Here is an 8,161-nt window from a genome sequence, read left to right on the forward strand (position 1 = left end):
TTTTGTGGGCGCTATTCGTGATTTAGCTGCTACCAGTGCCGTGGACACGTTGCCAAGGATGTCGACCGTTCTCAATAAGCGCACGCTCCGTAGGCTTTCAAGCTGGCGTCAGAGAAGACATGAAGTTCATCAGACACTATCTCTGCCCTCGGGCCACGTCTTACACATCGCGGGATTTTCAGAGAAGGCAGTTGAGTAACTTGGGAGCTCTATTCCTTCCATTGCGTCTTTATCTCTTCAGGCAGGTCTTCATCCCAAGGACTCTTTAAAATCCACAATCGTTGAAACAACAGCTTTGCTGTCACCGTGAATGGAGAGAATATGCCGAGGGGATCGAAAACTCTCGAAGCAGTTCTAAGTAAGGTGCGTTTCGTGTCACGTTTCGCTTGATTTAGGTACTGGAGCGGAGAACTTGGCGAGACTTCCAAGAGATCATTCGTTGTGTCCCATTGCATACCTAAAACAGATTTCTGTGACCCATCTATCTGCTCCTCGCATCTATCAAACACTTCTTGCAGCCGCTTGTCATTTGTTTTCCACTTACGCAGGTTGATGCCGGCATCTCTCATAATTTTTTTCGATCGCTGGTAGATGTCTAAACTTTCTTCGAAAGTGTCAGCCCCGATTAGCAGATCATCGACATAAAATGATTTCTTTAGGTCAGAGGCTAATGTCTTGTCTTCGTCTCGTACATTGTCCAAGGGATGATGAAAAAATTCACAGTTTCGCCACAACAGCGAAGGAATGATTGCGATAGCAATAAATTGTAATGTGACGCGAAAAACGGAAAGCAGCTCGAAATTGCCAGCGCGTCGCTGGAGCCCAAAGGACGCACGAGAAGAACGCACACAGGACGAGCGCGAACTAATGCGTCACAGCTCGACACTTGAAGCGCACTGCTCAAACATCAAGCAGGACGCACGAAACAAACGAACAGGTACACACAAGACGAGCGCGAACTAATTGTCACAGTTGTTACTTATTTCTGTTCTAACAGCGCGCTCCTTTCGCAAACGCGGCCGCTGCAGCGAGCGAAGCGAAGCACCTCACCGGCCGCCCCTTCTTTCCTTGAGATAAGAGCACGAAAGCGACGACGCCCTGTAGAGCGAACAGCAACGGCGTTCGCAGGGGCGGGGCGACGATCTTTAAAGCGCGCAACACGCACGTCCGTCGCGCCATCTATGTGGCCACTAAGAAAGCATGCTGAATTACATGGTATATATAAATAGCTCGCCGTTAGCAGGCTGAGAGACGGTGCTGTCGTGGCCTAACGTCTAACGCGGCGGGCTGCAAAGCGAGAGGTCGCCCGTTCGATTCCGCGCGTCGGAAAGAATTTCTTAATTCTTTTTCTTTGTGGCCTTTCTATATATATATATACATATTATACATATACGGTGAATGACGGCGACGGGGACGGGCATTTTCCAGCCGAGCCTGTCCATATAATTGCTATCGCAATAATAGTCGCCATCAGAAGGAACGGACTTGATCTCGACCCAGAGGGCACCCGTGTCGTACGCCATTCCACAATGTCATGGCTTGGGCTAACGGGAACCTTATCGAACCACAGAAAACGGAATGCATCTCTGTCAGACTCCTGTATGTGGATTTGAAGAAACGCCTCTTCGATATCCGAGTTTAGAGCGATGGAGTACCAGCGAATGCATAGCTTCAGAACGGCGCAACAAGGAAGCATTGTCAGAAGTGCGGCTGCGCGCCTCAGTTTAGCCTCACTAGCATCATTTCAAGGCATCATGATAAGACGGCTGGAGAAGTAATCGAGGCATGGAGCATTCAAAATAAAAAACAGTCTTGTGTCAGCTGTCCCTCGATTGCGTACAGGATAAAGAAATCTTGTACCTGAATGGTTAACGTGCTTTGGCTTTTGGTTGTTTTTTTTGTTTTTTTTTGACGTTGTGTGTGGCCACGTGCGTGTATATATCTGCTCTGTGATATGCAATACACTTTAGTTGTGAGTCGGCGCTTGTGTTCGTGTGATCTTTCGTATTTTCGTCTTGCTTGTTGCGCCGTTCTGAAGCTATGCATCTGTACCAACTCGCCCAATTGTCAGTAGTACCAGCCAAATTGTATCAGAATCTGGAGCAGTTCCGGATTTATATTCTCTCCTTTGTCGAGACACTCATTGAGAGATGGCATGCCCCATTCGTGAGACGACGCGTCAAACACGATTCTCAGCTTTGTAGTCAATGACTCTTCTCTAATTACCTCTCTATGAGGCATATAGTAGACTGCTCGGTAATGAGGAATGCTTTCGGGCACTAACTCTGCGTGTCCGAGCAAAGAATACTGCCTTATGACCGTGTCATACCGCTGAAGTTGGCCGTGATGTAGAGATAACCTTCTCACTAGCTTGTGCAGTCGAGTGAGAGCTATGTTACGATTGTCTCCGAGTAAATGGAAACGTTCTTCTTTCCATGGTAGTGCAACAGTATAACTTCCATGGCATTTGCTGATTGTCTTTCGGAATCGCTCGAGGGTCCGGTCTGGGGTGGAGTCACACTGGTCAGTAATGCCCATCGCTTCGAGTTGCCAAAATGACTGCAAAATATGCGAGGTTGCCTCTTCTTCGGAAGAAGTATCTACTCGTAGCGCGCAGACCATCAAGTTTGTATCGCGCTCCATGAATGCTGTATATCGGATTGGTCCTTGGAGAGTCCATCCGAAGAATGAATTCATAGCGACCAGTCCTTCTGTATCTGTGCTTCGCACTAGTTCGCCGGTCAGTATCTGCCATAGATGATCTGACCCGATGAGTAAGGACAGTCCGGGTTCTGCATCCGCTCCAAGGAAGCATCGTTCATCAGCGATGAATTTTCCTTCAAGTCGCAGCTGCCTCACAAATTTGTTGTCGTCGGATGGTGTAGAAACATCGTGGCAGATACCTGGTACCATGATGGCTTGCACGACGCAGACCTGAGAACTGTGCTGGCTGCGCAGCGGAACTTCCACGACCTTGACCTTTTCCGCACGTGATGGTGTTTCTGTTCCAAATGTGTTGAGTGCAATTCTTATCTCGCTGAAGACCTTCAGTCGTAGTTTCCCTGCGATGTCTTCTTTGACGAATGATCGTTGGCTGCCCCCGTCCAGGATAGCTCGGATATATGTACGGTTAGCATCGTGGCCGACCCAAGCACGTAAAGTCTGAAGGAATACACCAGTGTCCATCCTAGACATGACACGACGACTGGTTACCTCGCATTATTGCGTTAGACAATACAAATGCGGTCGTACTGTCAGATTTGCTGTTACTCTCCGGCTTCTTGTAAGAGGGGTCACACATGCTGAAGGCATGCCTTCCGTGGCAAAGTGAACAAGTCAGCTTTACCTGACAAAATTTTGCCTGATGCCCTCGAGACGTACACCTGAAGCAGCGATTATCCTTCTGCTGCTTCTTCGAGCCCAGAGAAATCTTGGCATCACAGGTGCGGGCGCCATGCTTTTCCGATCTGCAGAAGAAGCATTCGCGTTTTGCCACAATATTATGCAGCACAGAAGCGGTACTGCGGTCTCTTGACTTGTCAACGTTCACCTTTTGCTCTCTTGGCCGTCGTTAAGAAACACTGCTCTCGGCTTTCTAACTCCACCCTAGTGAAGTTGAGCAGGTCGTTCAGCTCGCCTTCCGAATACGCAGTCACGAGTGCTGGTTCCGACACGTTACCTGCAGGGTTTGCAGTGGGAGGACTTCTTAATGTCTGTCTTCGTTTTTCGCGAACAAACGCCAACACGATGTCGGCCGGCAAGGCGTTTTGCAGGATGTCGACAAGCATTGCTGAGAAACTAAGTGTCGGTACGTTCAAGGCTTTCAGGCAACGAATCTGGAGCTGCGCGGCGTTGTACAGCTTCCTAAGACCTCTTACATCGTTTCCCGACACGACATGCGGAAGGTTCCTTAAGGCTGACAGGTGATATTGCTCTATCTTCTTTCGGTCACCGAACCTTTCCTTAAGAATGTCGATGGCGTCCGTATAACAGGATTATGTGGTTGGTAACTCCGCGATAGATACTGCCGCTTGTCCCGCGAGGAAATTCCACAAGTAGTAGAACTTTGTTGTCGGGGATAAAGCCTCGTTGGGATGAACCGTTTGTTCAAACTGTTCCCAAAATCCTGTCCAGTTGTGAACGTCTCCGCTAACAGTGGGAATGCTGAGCTTCGGTAGTCTTAATCCGGAATGCGTTGTCGCGTTAGGTCCTGGCTGAACAGTCGTTAGTTGAGCGTTAGCTCCTGAATTGGTTTCCACGTTAGGTCCTGGCTGAACAGTCGTTAGTCGAGCGTTAGTCTGAGTAGAAGATGCGGCTTGCGGCTCACTTCTAGCACGTTCCAAAGCGGCGATCTGGCAGCGTAATTCAGCCAGCATGCCTATGGCCTGATCGTTATACTCAGCTGCAGCGTTGTATTCTCCTTCAAGCTCGTCATCGGGAATGTGCTCTTCGAGAGCGGCATTAATGCTTGAGATTTCCAGATTACTCGAACTCAGGCTGTCGTGAATACCTGTGAGCTTGGCGATGTCGCTGTTCGAGGCATTAAGCACCGTTCGGGCCTCCTGTAGCAACTTGGTGTTCTGGGAGCGTCGAGCGGTCCGCTTGGCCTTGAGACGATCCATGAGTCAAGCTCCTCTTCTCGGCGTAGGCAGGCGCCCGCCTCCTGCAGGAATGATCAGCGAAGCGCTCGTCGGTCGGTCGATCCTCGCCACCCGCGACGCGACGTGGACTAGTAAACGATTCCTCGGGTCGTGCAAAGAAAGGAAACGTTCCGCACGGGGTTTCCGGCACCATAAATAAAGAAAACTATGAGCGAACGCGATATATCAGACACGAAGCCATCTTGCCCATACGATTCTTAACTTCGTCTTCACTCGCAGTCCTTGGCTGCGCACGTTTATTATTTTTCTTCACTCTTTTTCTGCCTATTGGCGTCACGAAGCACGTGATCGTTTTACGAGCTGGCAGCTGACCAATAATCCCTCGCATACCACCTGAAGGCATCAAGTCTGCCAGGACGAGACCCTCGCTTTGAATGAAAGAAAGATGACTCTTAAGGGCTCGTTCTTCTTTGTTAGACACGTGACCACATGACACTATAAACCCAACCACGCGAACTCATTGCAGCATAAACTTGGTTCTCCGAGTACGTGGCCTATGGCGGGGATAGCCATGACATGATTGACAAGGCAGCGCTATCGCTAGAGATATATTTACTACAACTTGAAGTGACCTGCGCCGCCGGTATTTCTTTGTGAACTCCTTATGCAGTTTCGGGCCTACTGGACCTTTCCACGGATAGGCAAACCAAGCAAATCATGGTCGAAATTGTGAACGGAACTGCTATATCCGTCCGCGAATTCGAAACGAAACTGAATCCGCCCTCGCCTGCCTAGAAAAACGAGAGGCGAAAACGACATCGGTAGCTCATATCACGTTGCAATTCTTCGTTCTTTCGAGCGAGGGAACTGCGTTTTCAAGGCATAAACAAAACTTTCAAGCGACCCCGCTCGCAAGCACGTGCTCGCATGTAGTGTGAAATGTTCAATGCATTCCTCGGCCTACCTGTCCTCGGTGCTGACTGCGCAAGGAATTCTGAAAACATCGTTTGGGAACTACTTCGAAGCACGTTTGTGTCGTGACACGAACTGGCACTGTGGCACCCGACCACTCTGTGATGTATGCCAGCAATAGCTTGCTTGTATGCACACCTTTGTTCGAGTACTTTATTCACGTGCGTGACATCCAGGGCGACGTTTCGCATATTTTGCTGATCATTGTTAACACTGCCTCTTTTTTTATTTTGTGAAGCTTCGATCAGCTGTTCCGTATTCGGTGTAGTGTGACCTCGCGTTGTACATGTGCTTTCTTTTAGTATAACCCACTTACGTTAGCGAATCTCGACATCCTTAGAGACTTTTAGGGACGGAACGTGTCAAACGGGCCGTTGTTGCACATACGCATGCCCCTCCGAGTGGTGACGAGTCACTGCCTTGTTTGGAATACATATGCACAAAAACGTCAAGGCCCTCTCCTATATGTTGTGGCAAAGACGGTGAGTGGTCAATTGTGGACAGATTTCGTCCGTAAACGTGTTGATCGGTGCCGTGGATTGATCGTGTTTTTAGGAACCGATTTTCTAGAGACCCATCCCTCATTGGGTGCGCACAAGCAGTCAAGAAACGAAGGCAGAAGATGGAACAAGTGCTGTGTCTTGCCTGCTTGTGTGCTACTCAACGACGGATAGGTTCCAACTCGCCCACCTTTAAGTTATACTACAGTTCATAGAGACATTCCATGTATTTCTGAGTAGATCATGAGCCATCTACACGTGTTTCGATTACTGCTTCTGTATGAACGGCGCCTACAGTAAAAAAAAACGTGGTAATATTATTTCGTAAGTGCCAGGTACCTGTTGCGTTATTCGAAGAAACTAATGCGCAACCGGAACGATGGACATAAGATTATAATTATTCTGCAAGACCCATTTGGTATAATGACTTTTTTCACAGCGCATAAGCATAAAATTGCCTTTGAACCATCCATTCATTTTCGCTTTCAAGCTCATAGGATTCTGAAGGCTAAAGCGGCGGTTTAGGATTACTTCGCCAAAGATGCAAAGTCTGGAAATGTCAAGTGCACATTGTGCCGCAAGGAATGTAAAACCAGCGGGAATGCCTCTAATTTAAGGTACCACATAAAGCGGTGCCACGCAAATGTTCTCTTTCACGAGGATCAAGGACAGTGCGAAGAAGTAGAAGATGCATGTACGGATGCGGCTGGCCGCTCAAAACCGAAGCAAAGAAAGTTGCATTTCTTTATTACTGATAAAGGAGCTAAGTATGGCAACCAGACCGAAAGGAAAAAAAAATACTGGACAAGGACTTAGCCCTGATGAGAGAAAGGGACATGCAGCCATTTTCGGTGGTTACTGACAAAGTATTGTAAAATTTCTGCTACGCGCTAGATCCAAGATAAAACTGCCTAGCAGAACGCAACTTTCTAATGCTATTTTGTCGAACTTATAAGAGAATGCAACGGCGAAATTGCGTGGTACACAGCCGCCAACCAGCCATTGTGCCATTACAGCAGACATTTGGACCTCATGCACGGCTGAGAGCTACGTGACAGCCACCTGCCATTTTCAGGAATACACAACTATGTGGTCTGCAGTGCTCTCAACAGCAGTTTTTCAGGGAGCACACACGGCGCAAAACGACACCGATGTCATTGGAGGTGTGCTTGAACACAGGGGTATTCGTCGGCCAATTGTTGATTTTGTCACAGACAACGATAACGAGATGGTTCTTGCAGCCGGACTGCTGGGTTTCGAGCACCTACCATGCTTCGCTCATACGCTCAACATCACTGTGGAGGATGGATTAAAAAGCAGTGAAGAACTAGCAGCCGTGCTGGTGCTAGAACATTGTGTGCTACGGGAGGTCTAGCTGCAATGCTACCGCCAAGCTCCGAGAAGAGCAAGATCACGTCGGCATGGCAGCACCGTTAAAAGTGAAACAGGTGGAACGGCATCTTTTATATGCTAAAAAGGATCTTGGAGGTCGGACAGTTGCTGACCTTAACACTATCGAAGTTGACCCGGGCACCCAGCCCGTTACCCGCAGAGGATACAACAGTCATTCAGGATGTTGCGCAAGTACTGAAACCATTCGAGGAAGCCACGTAATTAGTGTCTGAAGATGAGTACACTACCTTTTCCTTGGCAATTCCTGTGACCTGCGGAACCGCACGAGAGCTGGATTGACGTATCGAAACAAACCTGGAAACTGAAGTTGGTAAAGAAGTTTTTTTTTTCTAGAGTACACCTCCTCCTTGAAATATGGAATGCACAGTTGAAGAAATGCAGTTAACATCTCTGGCAACACTGTTGGACCCGCGACTAAAGGATATAGCGTTTTCGATTCGAAAAAACGCAGATCGCGTCAAAGTTTGTTTGATTGGTGAACTAAGTCAGCAATTGTCGGAAAAAACTAGTTGGTGCTGCGGCTGAATCAACTAGACAGCAGGCGGTTCCTAACGAAGTTGCGGCAGGAAGCCGAATTCTGCGGTTCCTTGAGAGGCAGCAACACGAGTCCTCAACCGCCACCTCGAACGCAGAACTGATGGTTCGCCAGTGCCTAGAGTTATCTCCAGAGGAATG

The 8,161-nt window shown here is 48.4% G+C and overlaps 1 pseudogene; it reads left to right on the forward strand.

Annotated features, from left to right (window-relative positions):
• The first annotated feature begins 4,620 nt into the window (after positions 1-4,620).
• On the forward strand, positions 4,621-7,819 carry LOC125756580 (zinc finger BED domain-containing protein 6-like; annotated as a pseudogene).
• The last annotated feature ends 342 nt before the right edge of the window (positions 7,820-8,161 follow it).

This window comes from Rhipicephalus sanguineus, unplaced genomic scaffold (genome assembly GCF_013339695.2).
Source record: "Rhipicephalus sanguineus isolate Rsan-2018 unplaced genomic scaffold, BIME_Rsan_1.4 Seq207, whole genome shotgun sequence".
Classification (NCBI taxonomy): domain Eukaryota; kingdom Metazoa; phylum Arthropoda; class Arachnida; order Ixodida; family Ixodidae; genus Rhipicephalus; species Rhipicephalus sanguineus.